Genomic DNA, 19,565 nt, shown 5'->3' with positions numbered 1-19,565 from the left:
CTATTTGTCTAAGTGTTGGGAAATTACTGTGACGTAAAATTAAGAAGTGATTGTTAATTAAACAGATACATAAGTGAACAAATAATAAATAAATAAACAAATAATGAATGTTTTGTATTCGTGTAATGGTACAAATAATGGCACTTGGTGAATGAAGAAAGGTTATATCAACTCGGCTTTGCCTCGTTGATATAACCTTTCATCATTCACCTCGTGCCATTATTTGTACCATTGCACTCATAAACATTCATTATTTGTATATTATATAACACCTAAATATCATTCCTGTCATTGTGGGTCACATGGCGTGCAATATTACGATTATTTAATAAGTACTTTCTTCGTGTACGAATATGGTTCTAGATCATCAACTGAGTGAGTTATTTATATTATGTATTTCATTTTTGATCATCTACAACGGAGCTGATGGACTAAAAAAAATCATTTGGTCCCCCATTTGAACGTGTACGCCAAAAATGCTCATTCTGTAATGATTTAAAATGCATTAAATCTTAAATTAGTCTTAAATAATCCTATCTTGTGTAAAGACTGAGTACCAAAACTAAACTGTGATTTAGCCTACAAAACAATTATAGTTTGTGTGTAAATGCTAGCCTCATGGCATCTAACTCGAAGGAAACTCCCGCCTCAACTGGCCCGTTTACACGGCAGTCCCAACAAGCTCGCTCGACTTTGTCGGAATTCATGAACAGCCAAGATATGCTTTCACTCATAACATCAAAAAAGCTTTTAATGGACCATCAATTGCTGAACTTACTGGTAAACAAATTTTGGATACATTTTCAAATGAAAAATGTATTAACTTAACAAAACCGTTAAAAAAAATCTTGAGTCAATTATAGAGCAACCGATTCTGCTACTGTCCCTAGGTGATATCTGTATAACTATAGAAAGTTATCCACGTTGCTGTCTGCATAAATGCTGTACTTTTAACACCGTACACGTTTATTTGTGAAATCAAAATAGCGGATTTAACAAATTAATTTGTGTTCATCAGCTCCATTGTAGATGATCAAAAATGAAATGCATAATATAAACAACTCACTCAGTTGATGATCTAGAGCCATATTCACGCAGTAGCAACATCAGACTTTTTGAAATACCAGAATCTGACAAAGAAAACACTGCTGATGAATTAGCAAATTAGCAAGCAACAAGCTTCTAGTAGACATCAACGTACACGACATTGACCGTTCTCACCGAACAGGACGAAAGCACGTCGACCTAGGCCATTAAGGACTTTACGAAACAGGACGGTTAGGGAAGGAAGACGGACATAGCCGTTTATTAGTTACGTACCTTTGCGCTAAGACGACGACCGGCAGTATTAGCTCTCCAATAATTATTTACTTCATATAGAAGTCGAAGACACTTTATAACAGTACGAATGAAATTAAAAGGCTCTGCGATACTATTCAAGAGGATCTTACCCTAAAACGTAATCTGTTTGCCCAAGCTAAGCAACAAACAGTGTTTGATCGATTGATGGTCGTATTTTTAAATTTCAAAACTTTCAAATGATGGTATCCGTGGTGTTGCTCTTAAAGTTTTAAACAGTTACTAACCAAATAGATTTCAGTGTACTTATGTAACAATCATTCCTATGATCTTAAGCCTATCGCATGTGGTGTCAAGCCTATCGCATGTGGTGTCCCCCCTATGGTCCTAACCCTCTTTATTTTAGTCGCGTGCAACGCGAATCTACATCTCACTATGTCGGCCAGTCGGTCGGTTTGGTCGGTAAACACTACTTGAGCGACTGCAGTCATGTATATGGCCTTGGTAAATATCAATGATTAACCAAACGCATATCCTTACTTGTTATCTTTATCAGATTATACTACTTTATTTTATACAAATATGTTAACGTTGAGTCCATTTCAAACTTTTATGTAAGAATTAATTAATATCAATGATTACATTAATGTGAATAAACTTTCAATAAGCCTAAAAAAAATTCAACTTTATGATGTTTGGATTTAGTCACAAAAAACTGACCGAAGATTCTCATCAAATTCTGATAGGTGTTCAAATAATTCCTAATGTTAAGCAAACCAAATTCCTAAGTGTTTTAAAAGACCAAGAGCTAAATTTCAAAAATCATATAACAAAAATTGAATTAAAAATATCAACGCATATCGGATATGGTATGTTTCCTCCATCGATTTCCTTAGTAGATTAGGTCCACTACGACCTACAACCCAAAATGTTAGTTCAGGGTGTCAACAATTAGAAAGCTATCCAATGATGATCTACTGTCATCAATATAATGTTCTACTTTAAATATCTAAATGAATTAAAACTAATTGTAATTATAAAATTGTATGATAGATTCAAGATTTAATATAAAAATATAATACACCAATATTATGTTGAGATTGAATAACTATTTGTCTAAGTGTTGGGAAATTACTGTGACGTAAAATTAAGAAGTGATTGTTAATTAAACAGATACATAAGTGAACAAATAATAAATAAATAAACAAATAATGAATGTTTTGTATTCGTGTAATGGTACAAATAATGGCACTTGGTGAATGAAGAAAGGTTATATCAACTCGGCTTTGCCTCGTTGATATAACCTTTCATCATTCACCTCGTGCCATTATTTGTACCATTGCACTCATAAACATTCATTATTTGTATATTATATAACACCTAAATATCATTCCTGTCATTGTGGGTCACATGGCGTGCAATATTACGATTATTTAATAAGTACTTTCTTCGTGTACGAATATGGTTCTAGATAATCAACTGAGTGAGTTATTTATATTATGTATTTCATTTTTGATCATCTACAACGGAGCTGATGGACTAAAAAAAATCATTTGGTCCCCCATTTGAACGTGTACGCCAAAAATGCTCATTCTGTAATGATTTAAAATGCATTAAATCTTAAATTAGTCTTAAATAATCCTATCTTGTGTAAAGACTGAGTACCAAAACTAAACTGTGATTTAGCCTACAAAACAATTATAGTTTGTGTGTAAATGCTAGCCTCATGGCATCTAACTCGAAGGAAACTCCCGCCTCAACTGGCCCGTTTACACGGCAGTCCCAACAAGCTCGCTCGACTTTGTCGGAATTCATGAACAGCCAAGATATGCTTTCACTCATAACATCAAAAAAGCTTTTAATGGACCATCAATTGCTGAACTTACTGGTAAACAAATTTTGGATACATTTTCAAATGAAAAATGTATTAACTTAACAAAACCGTTAAAAAAAATCTTGAGTCAATTATAGAGCAACCGATTCTGCTACTGTCCCTAGGTGATATCTGTATAACTATAGAAAGTTATCCACGTTGCTGTCTGCATAAATGCTGTACTTTTAACACCGTACACGTTTATTTGTGAAATCAAAATAGCGGATTTAACAAATTAATTTGTGTTCATCAGCTCCATTGTAGATGATCAAAAATGAAATGCATAATATAAACAACTCACTCAGTTGATGATCTAGAGCCATATTCACGCAGTAGCAACATCAGACTTTTTGAAATACCAGAATCTGACAAAGAAAACACTGCTGATGAATTAGCAAATTAGCAAGCAACAAGCTTCTAGTAGACATCAACGTACACGACATTGACCGTTCTCACCGAACAGGACGAAAGCACGTCGACCTAGGCCATTAAGGACTTTACGAAACAGGACGGTTAGGGAAGGAAGACGGACATAGCCGTTTATTAGTTACGTACCTTTGCGCTAAGACGACGACCGGCAGTATTAGCTCTCCAATAATTATTTACTTCATATAGAAGTCGAAGACACTTTATAACAGTACGAATGAAATTAAAAGGCTCTGCGATACTATTCAAGAGGATCTTACCCTAAAACGTAATCTGTTTGCCCAAGCTAAGCAACAAACAGTGTTTGATCGATTGATGGTCGTATTTTTAAATTTCAAAACTTTCAAATGATGGTATCCGTGGTGTTGCTCTTAAAGTTTTAAACAGTTACTAACCAAATAGATTTCAGTGTACTTATGTAACAATCATTCCTATGATCTTAAGCCTATCGCATGTGGTGTCAAGCCTATCGCATGTGGTGTCCCCCCTATGGTCCTAACCCTCTTTATTTTAGTCGCGTGCAACGCGAATCTACATCTCACTATGTCGGCCAGTCGGTCGGTTTGGTCGGTAAACACTACTTGAGCGACTGCAGTCATGTATATGGCCTTGGTAAATATCAATGATTAACCAAACGCATATCCTTACTTGTTATCTTTATCAGATTATACGACTTTATTTTATACAAATATGTTAACGTTGAGTCCATTTCAAACTTTTATGTAAGAATTAATTAATATCAATGATTACATTAATGTGAATAAACTTTCAATAAGCCTAAAAAAAATTCAACTTTATGATGTTTGGATTTAGTCACAAAAAACTGACCGAAGATTCTCATCAAATTCTGATAGGTGTTCAAATAATTCCTAATGTTAAGCAAACCAAATTCCTAAGTGTTTTAAAAGACCAAGAGCTAAATTTCAAAAATCATATAACAAAAATTGAATTAAAAATATCAACGCATATTGGCATATTTTATGATCGTCTTTCTTCCTTTTTACCCGCTCATATTATACGCAATATCTACTGTTCCCTTTTCTCACATTTATCAGCTAATCTTGTATGGGTAAACATTAGTATTCTTCAAATCTAAATAAAATTACGTCCTTCAAAAGAAAGCTGTTCGGATGATTTCAGGTACTTCTTACTACCCATTCTTATCCTTTTTTCTAACCTTATAACTCTTAACTATGCACGATATCAACAAACTCCAATAATTTATTTTCGTCTATGAACATATTCAATCTAAATTTCCTGTTCTTTAAATTGTTTATCTAAATAAAACAATAGAAATAAATGTTTATTTGAATTTAGATTTAAATTAAGAGTCTAAAACTTCTGTATTATTCTTAAAGTGCCAAGTAAAGTGGTATTTGTTTTCCATATTGATATTTGTTTTTTCCCCCACACGTCAACAATTTACATAAATGAAAATATACTGCATTTGCAAGTCAAATGTAAACAGTGTTGGTCTGCCAATTGTATACAAATTATGTAATATGGAAATCACATCAAAATCAATTTGTAAACTTTGTGGGGGGCTTGTATATTTATTTATATTCTTCTAGGGTGTCATCTGCTACCTAAAGTTGATGCATCTTCTAATTAATCTTCAGTGAGTTAAGACGTATATATACTATCTGTTCATAATAATGTTTAAAATGTTCCGTATTTTCGTTGTTATAATATTCTACAATTGTGGGATAGCGGCTCAAGGTAAGACATCGTATTTCTCTGTGTAGACCCTATCTCAGTTGAAACACCACGATTGTTTAGACATGTTTTACTCGTTTAAATTGTATGTAGGTATAGGTCTACATGTCCATATAACAAAGATATCCCAGGACTACCAAAAGAACCATAAAGGGAGTAAGCCTAAAACTCTAGCCAATGTTATGGCTACGGAATAATGGTTCCACTGTCTTAACCTCAAGCTGGCCATACAAACGTACATTAAGGTTGTTTAGTTAATTATATGAATATCGTGGGGACGATATTATTATACTAAACAAATTCTTATTGTAAAATAGCCGAACCATTTTGTCCTAGCTGGTTTAATTTGATACATGGAAGTGTAGAAATTTACTTACATTAAATTTAAATTGATAAAAAGCTGTCCAAAACAATGTTTATGTGTTTGTGCGTGGCCGAGCGGCTTGGTTGAAGTATATTGTGAGTGATGAATTATATGCATGAAATATTAACCATATTATATAAACATATTGATAACCGGTACCGACACCATTTATTTGTTAAGCCAAACTTAATTTTCTAATTAGACAAGCAGATATTAGACGGGCTGGTAGCATCACAGAGCACAACAGTGGACGGTAATGTCGCAAGTCGAGCAATTGACGGTAATTTTGATCCCGATTTGTCACGCGGTTCATGCTCCTTAACAGGTAAGAGAAAGCGATGTCTCTCTTTATACCGAACACCTTGCAACTAAATCTCGAAGTGAAAATATAAAAATATGTATATAGGTATCAATAAATGTGGATGGAGTGTTCATGTATTAGTAATTTCTGTTTACAGAGAGTAATAGTTTTAATTGGTGGATGGTGGATTTGGGGAGATTGTACTCCGTCACAACTATAACAGTTTACAATAGGTCAGGTAAATATATCTGTTAATTTGTATACAAAATGCGTCTTCATATTCCAATTACGTTTCATTAGAAAATTTCTGTTTATAAATCTCTTGGTAGTTTGCGCTCTGCCTCTACATACCTACTCGTTATCTTAACATGTAGCGATGATGGTGGTGCCAACTTCCGGTGTCCATGTGACTGAATCTCTCGCCCTTATGCCGCGGATTAAATTCATTTCTTTAAAATCTTTCATTTGCACATGGTTATGGTTCCCTACAAAAAAAAAAATAAAATAAAAATAAAAATTAAAGAATAGTTTGGATTTCTCAATTTGTCATAGATGGTATATTAAGAGAACAGCTAGTATCAGCCGTCGTTAATATCTGCATTGGTTCAAACTCTTTATGCGTTCAGTGCGGTATACCATTTACCTTAAGTGATGATATTAACAACGGTCCAAAAATTGAAAGATCATGCTCGGCCGTTAGTGGTAGATATGTGAGGGTCAGTAATACTGATTCACCTGTCCAGCTATGTGAATTCCAAGTTTTTGGCTCAGGTGTGTATACCAAAGATTATTTTCATTGAATACAGTCTCAATGGTTATCCTAATAGTTTTAGGTTGAAATCTTTTCTAATTTCTTATGTTTTCTGTAATAAAAATGTATATCTATTTATCGTTGTTCATTATAGTCCTAGTACAATCAGACCTTTACAGATAGATATACGCAGCAGATAGCAGAAGCTGATGTGTAAATAAATAATAAATATCAATTAATCTTGGTATATAACTGTTAATTAATACTATTTTTAAACATTAATTATCATTACAGTATATTGTTTCTTTCAGAACCTGATATTTGTGCACTTGGGAATACATGTGACGTCACAAATGGTGTCTGCAACAACAATGGCACTATTTACTACTGCGGGTGTAACTCTGGTTACACTTTAAAAATTGATGGAGAGTCTTGTACAGGTATGACATCCGTACCGGTACTATTGATACAGTACTAAAGCCACCGCCAAACATTGTATTGACGTACCACTATTAGCATTACAACCATAACTCACTAAAACGTTACTAACATCACCACCAATTGGACCGTACCATTCCATGATCAGTTTGAAGGCACCAAATCATACCATTTTTGGTAGATTTCGTTTGATTCTTCTTTTTTCTGGCCTTAATTGGGGTTCCGGATACATTTTTTTTTTTACTTTTGGTTGCTTAAATTTACAATTTTGAGTGAACAAATAGATAGAAAATGTATGCTATAATTATATACAAGTATTATTCTGAATAAAAAGAGTCAGTACTATATTCGTTTCTATTACTACATCATTGCTGCCTTAACGTTTGTGATTCTTTTTAATTCATCTTACCTTTTTTTCTGATGTTATAAAGTTGATCCATGCTTCGATTCGGCTCTGAATAACTGTGATCAGCAACATGGACACTGCACTCCCACGGACACCAGTTATAAATGCGGATGTGATACCAACTACATTTTGCAAAACGATAACCACACCTGCTTAAGTAAGTTAAGGCCTAGAGCAGGATAGAAGTTTACTTCTAACTAAAACGCAACGGAGGCAAGTAGGCGCAACGCAAGTAATTTGACCAACCACGAAGCGATGGATCATCCGAAATGTCGTTTGTGATTGGACTAACTTGCGTTGCTCGAGTGAACAAATGCATTTTTGTTTTACTAAAGTCAAGTTGATTACGCCGTTAACAAATATATTTGCTTATTAACTTTTCTTAAATTTAAGATGACAATTCAGAACAAATTTTGGAACTGCTTGATTTTTTTACATCCGTAATTCAATTTCTCTAAGTAGCATTATGAAAACACATTTGACGCGTAGGTCTACTCAAAATATTGATGGTAACCGACATTATCTTTATTTTTAGTCGATGCTTGTTCAAATTCTACCCTCAACAACTGTGATGAAACGTATGGACAATGTATGTCAAATGGTGGTGACTACACATGCGCATGTGTACAATGCTATACACTGGATTCAGATGGTTTCACATGTTTAGGTTGTTATTTTGAATTTTTTTTTTTACATTTAGCCATCTTCCATATTCGCCATGTCTTGATCACCCTTGTAAATAAATTTCCCTGCTACAGATAATTTTTTTTTCATTAGATTTCGACATTTGTGCTAACTCCACATTAAACCGCTGTGATGATGAGAGAGGATTTTGTGTCCGTAACGGTACTGGATATTACTGTGGTTGTAATCCGCCACTGTACAAGATTAATTCTGACGGCTTTCGTTGCATTCGTAAGTTTTTTTGTCTCTCTTACTGTTTTCAGTTTTTACCTTCTTACATACTTCCCTGTTCTCTCCATTCTTCCTTTTCCACTTGATCTTGATCCTCTCTTTTTGGCAACTCTTACATGCCATTGTTCGTCATAATACCTCCCTGATATCTTCGTTTTGATCTTCCTCTCTTCTTTGCAACTCTTACAGCCATTGTTCGTCATAATACCTCACTGGTGTCTTCGATTTGATCTTCCGCTCTTCATGGCAACTCTTACAACCATTGTCTCATAATACCTCCCTGGTATCTTAGTTTTGATCTTCCTCTCTTCTTGACAACTCTTACAGCCATTGTCTCATAATACTTCCTGGTATCCTCGTTTTGATTTTCCTCTCTTCATGGCAACTCTTACTTACGGTTATAATACCGCTGTGGTATCTTAGTTTTGATCTTCCTCCCTTCTTGTCAACTCTTACAGCCATTGTTCGTCATAATACCTCCCTAGTATCTTCGTTTTGATCTTCCTCTCTTCTTGACAACTCGTACAGCCATTGTCTCTCATAATCCCTCCATGGTTTCTTCGTTTTGATCTTCCTCCCTTCTTGTCAACTCTTACAGCCATTGTTCGTCATAATACCTCCCTAGTATCTTTGTTTTGATCTTCCTCCCTTCTTGTCAACTCTTACAGCCATTGTTCGTCATAATACCTCCCTAGTATCTTCGTTTTGATCTTCCTCCCTTCTTGTCAACTCGTACAGCCATTGTCTCTCATAATGCCTTCCTGGTATCTTCGTTTTGATCTTCCTCTCTTCGTGGAAACTCTTACAGCGATTGTCTCTCATAATACCTTCCTGGTGTCTTCGTTTTTCCCTCTCTTTTATCCGAAGGTTGTCTCTTTACCTTCTTCCTTTATCCATTTTTTTCCAAATTAACATCCCTTTTAAACTTCTTCTGTTTTGTAGATCTTTCTTTTTGTCGCAAAGAAAATGTATAGCAGTTTGTTTTCTTCTAAACCTAATACCAGTTGATTACAGCATGTGTATTATACTATGTCATTTACAACATGCATATGTTAAAACAACCATCATACTGTTTTTATATTTAGCCGTTCCTCAATCCAAAACCTTTAAATTGGTTAATGGTGACGATGCCTGTCTTAGGGGAGGATTAAAGGAGTTTCGAAGTCGTAGCCTGCTTTACTGTGCAAACGCTTGTCTGGGAATAGCATCCTGTACAGGGTATCATTACGCAGGTGGTACCTGTGTTATTATGAAAGACAGTTCCGCAGTTGAGGAATATTGCTATAAGACTGGTAAAACATATGTCGTTCCGCCAACCTAAACATATCAGCTGGCATGGGCTAGAATAAGGAGCTTTCGATATGGGATAACCTAGTTTCGTCGTGTTAATTTATTTGTGCACATGCCATAGTACGTCCGGATATGGTATGTTTCCTCACTCGATGTCCTTAGTAGATTAGGTGCACTACGACCTTCAACTCAATGTTAGGTCAGGTTGTCAAAAAGCTATCCAGTTATGATCTACTGTCATTAATCAGTATAATGTTCTACTTTAAATATCTAAATGAATTATAACTAATTGTAAATATTATGACCATTGCAGTTGCGTAATTGTATGATAGAAGCAAGAGCACATTAAATATCAAAATATAATACACAAATGTTATGTTGAGATTGAATACTTGGTATAAGTGTTGGGAACGTTGAATTAACAAGGGAATGTTAATAATTAAACAGATATATAATAATATCATAATAACATGATATTATAAACACCTAAATAAATTCTTGTCATTTGATTGGACGATTGTGGGTCACATGGTGTGGAATAGTACGATCGTTTAATAGTACTTTTTTCGTGTATTGCTTTTGAAATACAACAGCGCCACCTATTTTGTACTTTTCGTTGCAAATGTTATTGTTACTAGATGTTCTTGAATGCTCGATTTATTAGACTGATGTTATTTTTCAAGAGTTTCAAGTTTGTAGAGTTTCTTCTATGTCTGGAAGTATATATATTTATTTTATAATGATATTATCTATCTCTGTAGTGAACACTTTTGTTCATGCTTTGCACGAAGATTACAAAAATGTTTGCGATGTTTGCATATAATACAGTTTGAACGTGTACGCCAGCAATGCTCATTCTGTAATGATTTAAACGGCATTAAATCTCACACGAGTCTCAAATCATCATATCTTGTATGAAGTTTTTTGTTTTTGTATTAGAACAAATAAGTGAATTCATTATGTTTATTTTTAGTCCATGCTTGTTCAAATTCCACCCTCAATAACTGTGATGAAACGTATGGACAATGTATGTCAAATGGTGGTGACTACACGTGCGCATGTGTACAAGGCTATACACTGGATTCAGATGGTTTCACATGTTTAGGTTACTTTTAATTATTTTTTATCATAACATGATCATCACCGCAATCGTCATCGTTGGGGGGTTTTTTTGTCATCTATTTTATTGTCATCTGTTGTGGGTGCGTTGCAGGTAGTTACCCAGATAAGCTGGTGACCTGTCGACAAAAATTATACAATAATTGGTACATTTACACGGGTAAAAACTTGAGTTGAACTGGCCTTTTAAGATTCTATTTTCCATATTCGCCTAATTCACATCACCTTTGTAAATAAATTTCCCTGCAACAGATAATTTTTCTTCATTAGATTTCGACATTTGTGCTAACTCGACATTAAACCGTTGTGATGATAAGCGTGGTTTTGTATTCGTAACGGTACTGGATATTACTGTGGTTGTAATCCGCCACTGTACAAGATTCATTCTGACGGCTTTCGTTGCATTCGTAAGTTTTCTGTCTCTCCAACCGTTTTCAGTTTTTACCTTCTTACATACTTCCCTGTTCTCTCCATTCTTCCTTTTCCACTTGATCTTCCTCTCTTCATGGCAACTCTTACAGTCATTGTCTCTCATAATACCTCACTGGTGTCTTCGTTTTGATCTTCCTCTCTTCGTGTCGACTCGTAAACCAATGTCTAATAATACCTCCCTAGTATCTTCGTTTTGATCTTCCTCTCTTCTTGTCAACTCTTACAGCAATTGTCTCATAATACTTCCCTGGTATCTTCGTTTCTCTCTCCTCTCTCTTATCCGAAGGTTGTTCTGTCTCTTTACCTCCTTACTTTATCTATCCTTTTCCAACTGCCTCTTTCGATCAGTGGAACCATCTACAGTTTGCTGGTCTCTTCTGTTTTGTAGATCTTTCATTTTGTCTTATGACAGTTTGTTTTCCTTCCAAAAGAAATACCAGTTGATTACAACATGTGTATTATAATCTAATAACTATGGCACTCATACCATGTATACGCATGCAAATAACTATCATACTATTTCAGCCTTTCCTAAATCCAAAACCTTTAAATTGGTAAATGGTGACGATGCCTGTCTTCGGTGATCAGGATTAAAGGAGTTTCGAAGTCGTAGCCGGCCTGCTTCACTGTGCAAACGCTTGTCTGGGAATAGTATCCTGTACAGGGTATCATTACGAAGATGGTACCTCTGTTATTATGGAAGTGGAGAAATCTTGCTATAAGACTGGTAAACATATGTCATTTCGCCAACCTAAACACCTAAACATATCAGCTGGCATGGGCTAGAATAGTTAGCTTTCGATAACCTAGGATCTGCTTTCTAGTGACGATATACTGTAATTGATCAATACAATGTTCTATTTTAAATATCTAAATTCATATCAACTAATTGTAATTATTATGATTGTTTATATTTACTTAATTGTATGATGGAATCAAGAAATATAATTCACCAATGTTGAGATTATTATTTTGAAAGTTCTGAGACAGCGATATTAAGAAGTGATTGTGTGATATGTTAGTGTTAAATATTGGAAGAAAAAAATATATGAATACAGATTCGGTAGAACAACACGTTAAATCCGTACCAATCTTTCAATTTCTAATTACATTTAATTTTAAAATACACTGGTAGTACTAGTTGTCGCCATGGTTTGTAGTCGTCATACGCTTTGCTTTGTTTTATACTGTAGTCTTGGTGTCGAGTCTTACCAGCGTAAAGGTTCCTAATCACAATCTTGTTGGAAATTAAGCCTTGCAAATCAAAGTGGTCTCCTTTATCATTTGCTAATTTATATAATTGATATTTCTCCGCAAATCTTCAACACTTAGCGTGATGAAGATTAGATATTGAAAGCCATTGAATGATTATATAATTACAATTAACAACTACAAATGGTGGCAATGACGTCAACAAGAACAAGATATCAAGTCTAGCTGTGATGGGGCTTATTTCAAATTACTAGTTTTCTTGATTTAGTAATACATTACACATTTATATCTACAGTAGATCATATGTTTACCTTTATTGTACGACAGGTCTTCAAAATTGAATTAAACAAGTGTGGATTCAGGATGTAGTGATGTCATATTTATTTTTAAAAGCCTTTTCTAGAAGCCCTGCCTGGCCCTCCCAACCCAGGCCTACTCTTATTTTTGTTAAGATCAGCCTACTTTTGATCTTGATCTTTTCCATGTTCTAAAGTTATAGGATCAGCATAAAGACTGTACTGTTATTAAACTACCGCACATAGGCTTTCGTCACTGAATGTTATTCCGGCCATGATAGGCCATAACAAAATTAATCGATATCGATTTGTATTGTGTACCGTATCAATCAAGAGAAATATCTGGAAATTATAGAATCGATGGCAACTCATAATTGACAATTGGGCACTCACTTGATTGTACTCGACACGTCGGTTGACCACGTCCACAGAAACTTATGCAAATGTTTATATATGGTGTCTATTCAATCAATTGTTTTTGTTATCTTCACAATGTTTGCATTGATAAGACAATCAGACTGAACATATGGTGGCTAGTATAAATTCTTTATAAAACTTCGACAAAGGCAAAAACCATTGAATTATTAGATCAATGTTCAAAATGGTATCATACATACTGCTGTTTGCTGTGGCACTTTTATACGCCAATGTTGGAGGAGACGCTATTAGAAGGCCGTACGGAGTAGTAAGTTTTGTTGATTATCATTATTATTGTTGGTGTAATCATTTGAGTAAGTGCCCATCATTCAAAGTGTTCCAACGTTGCAAAAGGAATACAGTTTTAGGTCATATATACTGTGTTGCAACATGTTAACATTCTCGCACATTAGTCGGTAATTAGCCCATGCCACCATAAACTGTCGAGAACAAGTTTAAAAAACAAAACAAAAACATTCTCTAAGCCTGGTTCCCACTAAAGACACAACGCAAGAACGTAGACGCAACGCAAGAGAGTGGACCAAGGACGAGCGGCTGCTCGTTTTCTTGATTTAGTAATACATAACACATTTATATCTACAGTAGATCATGGCTTGATGGTGATCAATCCTAAAGGCCATTGGTAACGAGGTGTTCTCTGCTTTCATTAGAACCATGTCCCCTTGCCGTAGATTTCTTCTTGGTTTTAACCATTTCTGGCGCTGTTGTAGGGCAGGAAGATATTCACTTAACCATCGTTTCCAAAAGATTCCGCCATATACTGAATTTGACGCCAACGAGTCTTGGTTAACGAACATGCCAGGAGGTAATGATGGTCCAGCACTCATAAGCAATAGGTGGTTAGGTGTAATGGGCGAGGGATCATCTGGATCACTAGAAAGTTTAGTTATGGGACGACTGTTCACTATGCTTTCTACTATGCACATCAGTGTTGATAATCCTTCATCATCCAGTTTCTGCTGACCCAATACGCCACGCAGCACGGAACGCACCGTACGAATTTGCCTCTCCCAGGCTCCACCCATATGTGACGCAGTAGGAGTATTAAATATCCACTCGATTTCCTTTTGTTGCAAGAAGTCACCTATCTTATGTTGGTTCCATCCTTTAAGTGCTTGCTTTAATTGCAGTTGAGCACCTACCAAGTTCGTGCCGTTATCTGAGCGAATTTCGGCTGGCTCGCCCCGTCGTGCAATAAAGCGTTGTAAGGCATTAATGAACGAGTCGGTGTCCAAAGTGTGTGAAACCTCTAAGTGAATGGCTCGAGTGGCGAGGCAAGTGAAGATACATCCGTATCTTTTCAATTCGCTACGGGCTCTTTTTATTATAAACGGTCCAAAGTAGTCAATACCTACTCTATTGAACGGCGTTTCATTTGATTTAACCCGGGCTTCAGGAAGATTTCCCATCATTTGTGTTTCTGTTCTTGCTCTCAACTTCCTGCATGTTATACATTTGGACAAGATACCTTTGGGGCGACCTCGAACAATCCAATACTTTAGTCTGGTTTCAGCCAACGTGCGTTCAGCTCCAGCGTGACCCGTTCTCAAGTGGTGATGTTCGACAATTAACTTAGTAACATGGTGATTTGCTGGTAGCAACACTTGATGCTTGGTTTGGTATGATACATTTGCCTTTTCTAATCTACCTCCCACACGCCACAGACCGTCTTCTGTCAGGATAGGATTCAACCTTTTAAGCGAATTAATCTGCTCAGGCTTCAGGCTATTTGTTTGAATATACCGGATGATGGATTCTTCTGCTTTCTTAAGCTCGTTTACCGTTAGTTTCCTAGTAATTAGGCATGCAGGTTTCAACATAAAGGTTTTGAAGCGCATAATCCATGCCACAGCTCGCTTTAGCCGGTACCAGGAAGAGTAGCGTTTTAAGAGTTGGTCGACAGTAGCGTTATTATTTGTCACAACTGTGTAGATTTTTGACGATTTTTTAATTTCCGCCCTTGCTTCAAGTTCTGTGCATTTAAAGGGTGGTTGAGTTGGCCATCTTTCTTCATTTTTCCACAGGAATGATGGTCCGCTAACCCATCTGCGGTTATTAACCAGCTTGCTTGCAGTCAAACCTCGGGATGCGTCATCTCCAGGGTTACTCTTTGTGTCAATGTATCGCCATTGGTGCGGAAAACTATGTTCCCTGATTACCGAAACACGGTTTGCTACATAAGTCTGGAAGCGACGCTCATCATTTTGAATATACCATAAAACGATCATGCTGTCCGACCAAAAGGTGGATTCCAACAGCGGAATTTCTAGCTCACGCAGCAACAACTTGTCTAACTTGATTGCTTCGACGGCTGCGGTCAACTCTAACCTTGGGATGGTTGTGGTCTTCAAAGGTGCAAGTCTCGATTTGGACATCAAAATACTACAATGGCTTTTATCGTAGGAATCTATCATTCTAAGATACGGTACTGCCCCGTATCCAGCTTCGAATGCGTCGACAAAATGATGTAGTTGGCTGGATTTGATGCGAAGCCCAATGGGCTTAAAACAACGTGGTATCTTCAGATCCATTATAGTAGGAAGGTCAATGAGCCATTGATTCCACTGATCCGCACTCTCAGTTGGTATGGGATCATCCCAGTGGTATTTGCAGCGGCATAGTTGCTGAAATATCATCTTTTCTCGCAGTACATAGGGTCCTGCATAACCAAGTGGATCGTACACATAGTTGAGTATACTTAGCACTCCGCGACGTGTCATAGGTTTAACAGCAACTTGAATATCGTATTGGAACTTGTCTTGCTCAATATTCCAAAGCATTCCAAGGACTCGTTCACATGGTAAGCTGTCGAAACTAATGTTCTTTAATCCTGTGGCCCACTCATCTTGAGGTAGAGAATAGATAACCTCCCGGCTATTCGACATCCACTTGTTGAGGTGAAATCCTCCACACTGCAATAGTTTTTTAACTTCATGTACGAGATATATGGCTTCGTCAACAGACGCTACAGACTTTAAGCAATCGTCTACGTAAAAGTTACGCTTAATTGTCTGCCTTGCAGCATTTCTGTATTCACTTGCGTTATCCTCGACAGTCCGATGAACAGCATAATTGGCGCAACTTGGGCTCCAAACTCCTCCAAATAAATGAACAGTCATTCTATACTCTAAAGGCACGTTGTATGGGTCATCATTTTTCAACCATAGGAACCGCAGTGCGTCACGATCGGCGGGATTTACAACAACTTGGTGAAACATGCCTTGGATATCGGCTGTGAACGCAACAGCCTCTTGTCGGAAACGAAGGAGGACGCCGATTAGTTTATTGGTCAAATCTGGTCCTTGGTGTACCTGATCATTTAACGAGGTACCATTTGCCCTAGCAGCACAATCAAAGACGATTCGGCATTTGTCCGGCTTCTTGGGGTTAAACACCGGGTGATGCGGGAGGTACCATTCACAACCGTCAGCTCTGCAGAGGTCCTCTTCTGGAACAAGTTCTGCGTGTCGATCAGCAAGTAGTTTATGAATTTCAGTTACGTATTTTTTCTTCAGAACTGGGTCTCGTGTCAATCGTATACCCAACAGGTACAATCTACGGTCTACCATCTGACGATTATCAGGTAGGTTTGGTGGTCTGTGCTTGAATGGAATATTCATGGAATAGTGGCCATCTTTTAGACTAATGGAGTCTTCCCATATGTGCAATACCCTGTGATCATTGATGGATAAGGTAGTTTCGGCGCTGGGATTACTTGTATTCAGCTTCCAACAGCTACCAGACTGTTCATAGGTTGCTTTAAGTTGCACATGGTGACTTGATCGAGGCTGATTAACATCTTTATTGATTGGGCCATTTATTGCCCAGCCCAGAGCTATCCATACTCCATACGGTTCGCCAGGCTTGCCTTTACGCACTTCTTGTGGACACAATAGTTCTGGCATATCTTGGCCAATGAGAAGCTGAACTTCTGCTACGTCCAGAATTGGTGGTAACTGTATATCGGCAAGATGAGGCCACTTTATCTAGTCTTAATGGCATGCTAGATTATCTAGGCCTAGGTTGAGAGAGGGTCTCACTATTATTTGTGGCATACGTGCAGTGTATGTGTTTTCTAAATTGGACAGGTTAAGGCTTATCAGCTCCGTATTTATCAAAATATTTTTCTGTTCAATTGTCGTAAGCTCCGCCGTACACTTCTGCCTTACGTAACGTGGAATATGCAAATATTTGCTGTGTTTCTTACCACAGTCATCTATGTCGCAAGTAATTTGACGCAAACACTCCTTTTCTATGTGCCCAGGTTTGAAACAATTAACGCATAACCGCTTCAACTGAACAAATGCTAGCCTGTCTTAAACCCGCAGAGCTTTGAATGATTTGCAGAACGTAACATAGTGATTATGTCCACAGTATACACAGTGTTCATCTTCTTTAGGTGGGTTTACAGGTGGTACCTCAGGCTTTTTTGATGAAGGAATATGTATGGACTGCGCACTGTAGCTTGTATTCTGCTTCTGTTTATCACGTCGATCATTGCGAACCGACTTGCCAAAGATCGGATCATTTGCTTCCTCAGCAGCAGCAGTGATAAATTTTACCATGTCATCTAAATTTGGAGCTTGTTTCATTTTAGTTTTAATATCATAATTTTTCTTTAGCCAACGTGTTTTTAAATAATTTGGTAACTTCTCAGTTATCGTACAAATACTTCTACGGTTTTCAAGCTCACTTAAATATCCCATTGATTCTAACGTTTCCTGACAACATCTTATGTCATCCGCGAAATCTTGTAGGTCAAGTTCGTCTCTAACGTTCTTTCTTTTTGTTATTTTGTCGTTCCAGGCTTGTGCTATGTTGTCGTTATTGCCAAATCTTTCCTTTAACAATTTTTTTGCCAGACGATAACCTTCAGGTGGTTCTTTCATTAGACAGCACTGTAGTAAGGGTTTGGCCTTTCCGGTACAAAACTGCAACAGGGATATAAGCTTTGCTCCATCTTCTGTTGATTTTCTGTCTATAGCATTGTCAAATGCTCTAATAAAGAACCAGTAATGCAGCGGGTTACCATCAAACATCGGTAGCTCATTTTTCGGTAGATGTAAAGCCTCCACAAGAGATTTTTGGTGTAATCGAGAATCGGCTAACATCTGGCATATGGTATTCGACAATTCTTCCGGTTGGTGCAATGTATTTAGTGCTGGTGAATCAGACTTTTTTCTAACTGAAGGATCGTCTGCTTTAGGTGTTTGGAGTATCGGTTCAGTGGGTTTAGATGGGTTGCGTTCAAACCTTGACGCATCGAGATGTCGGCCATCAAATGAAGGTAGGTGTATAGTTGGTAGGACTAAATCCTCCGGTGTAGAATGATAACGTGGTTGAGTTTCAGTCTCAATAACTTCGGTGTAGACCTTCTGGACTGCATCAGCTTTCGCCATTTTAGCACTTAATTCCATCTCTCGACGGCGATGATCGAGCTCCAACTCTTGTCTTTCCATCTCAATCATTGCGTGATGATCTTCTAGCGCCAATTTCATCTCGGCCTGAAAACGCTGGGTTTCAAGTTCTATCTGGCGCGCCTGTTTTATTCGTCTCAATTCGAATTGCTCTTGTTCTAAAGATTTTTGCTCCACCAAGCCTTGTATTTCAGCTTCAAGTGCAGCTTTCTCCGCCCTAGCCTTAGCTCTCGCTTCATCCAAGGCACTTAATGTGGTTGAAATTAGTGAAAAGGGGCTGCCAACTTCCGAAACAGACTTACTGTATGTTGCTCAGAGTGCTCAACACTGGCGATCCATGTGCCGATATCATCACAGAAGTCGTTTATTCTCGTGACAAATTCTCTCCGATAAACCTCCGCTTCCTGCTTGGCCTCCTCATCCTTTAACAACATTACATAGTCTGTTTGTGCAGCTGCAAATGCCTCCGTCAAGGTTTCCACCTCCTCCATTCGTTCATGGACTTGGGAAAGGTTTTCCTTTCTTGCCATCAATTTTTGCACGGTACCCATAATTCGGGTAACAGCTCCCCTAGCGTATCCACGCTTGGACTTCATACGTGCAACCTCAGATTCTGTATGAGACATTCTTGATTTTGAACTGTAACGCTCGTAGCGTCGTATGTTAATCGGTATACAACAAAAAAACTTCCAACCCGGTTTTGCACTTCACAATTGATTTATTGTGGTTCAAACTGAAAATGTAACAAAATAATACAATAAAGAACTACAATGTATCCAGGTTAAATTAGCAAAATGTAGAAATGGTATTAAGCCTAAACTAAACTAAAGAGATTAATCAAAGGAAGCAAATAACGAACTTACATCACTGGC

The 19,565-nt window shown here is 37.1% G+C and overlaps 1 long non-coding RNA gene across 1 annotated transcript; it reads left to right on the top strand.

The window, feature by feature from the left end:
* The first annotated feature begins 6,397 nt into the window (after nucleotides 1–6,397).
* LOC140052738 (uncharacterized) lies at nucleotides 6,398–7,727 on the top strand. The gene is made up of 3 exons (XR_011845658.1): nucleotides 6,398–6,750; nucleotides 7,042–7,170; nucleotides 7,600–7,727. It is a non-coding gene; the product is annotated as an uncharacterized lncRNA (long non-coding RNA).
* Nucleotides 7,728–19,565: the final 11,838 nt, after the last annotated feature.

The sequence above is a fragment of the Antedon mediterranea genome, chromosome 6 (assembly GCF_964355755.1).
Source record: "Antedon mediterranea chromosome 6, ecAntMedi1.1, whole genome shotgun sequence".
Taxonomy (NCBI): Eukaryota; Metazoa; Echinodermata; class Crinoidea; order Comatulida; family Antedonidae; genus Antedon; species Antedon mediterranea.
The sequence above is the reverse complement of the archived record's forward strand: the minus strand, read 5'-3'. Positions and strand labels throughout refer to the sequence as shown.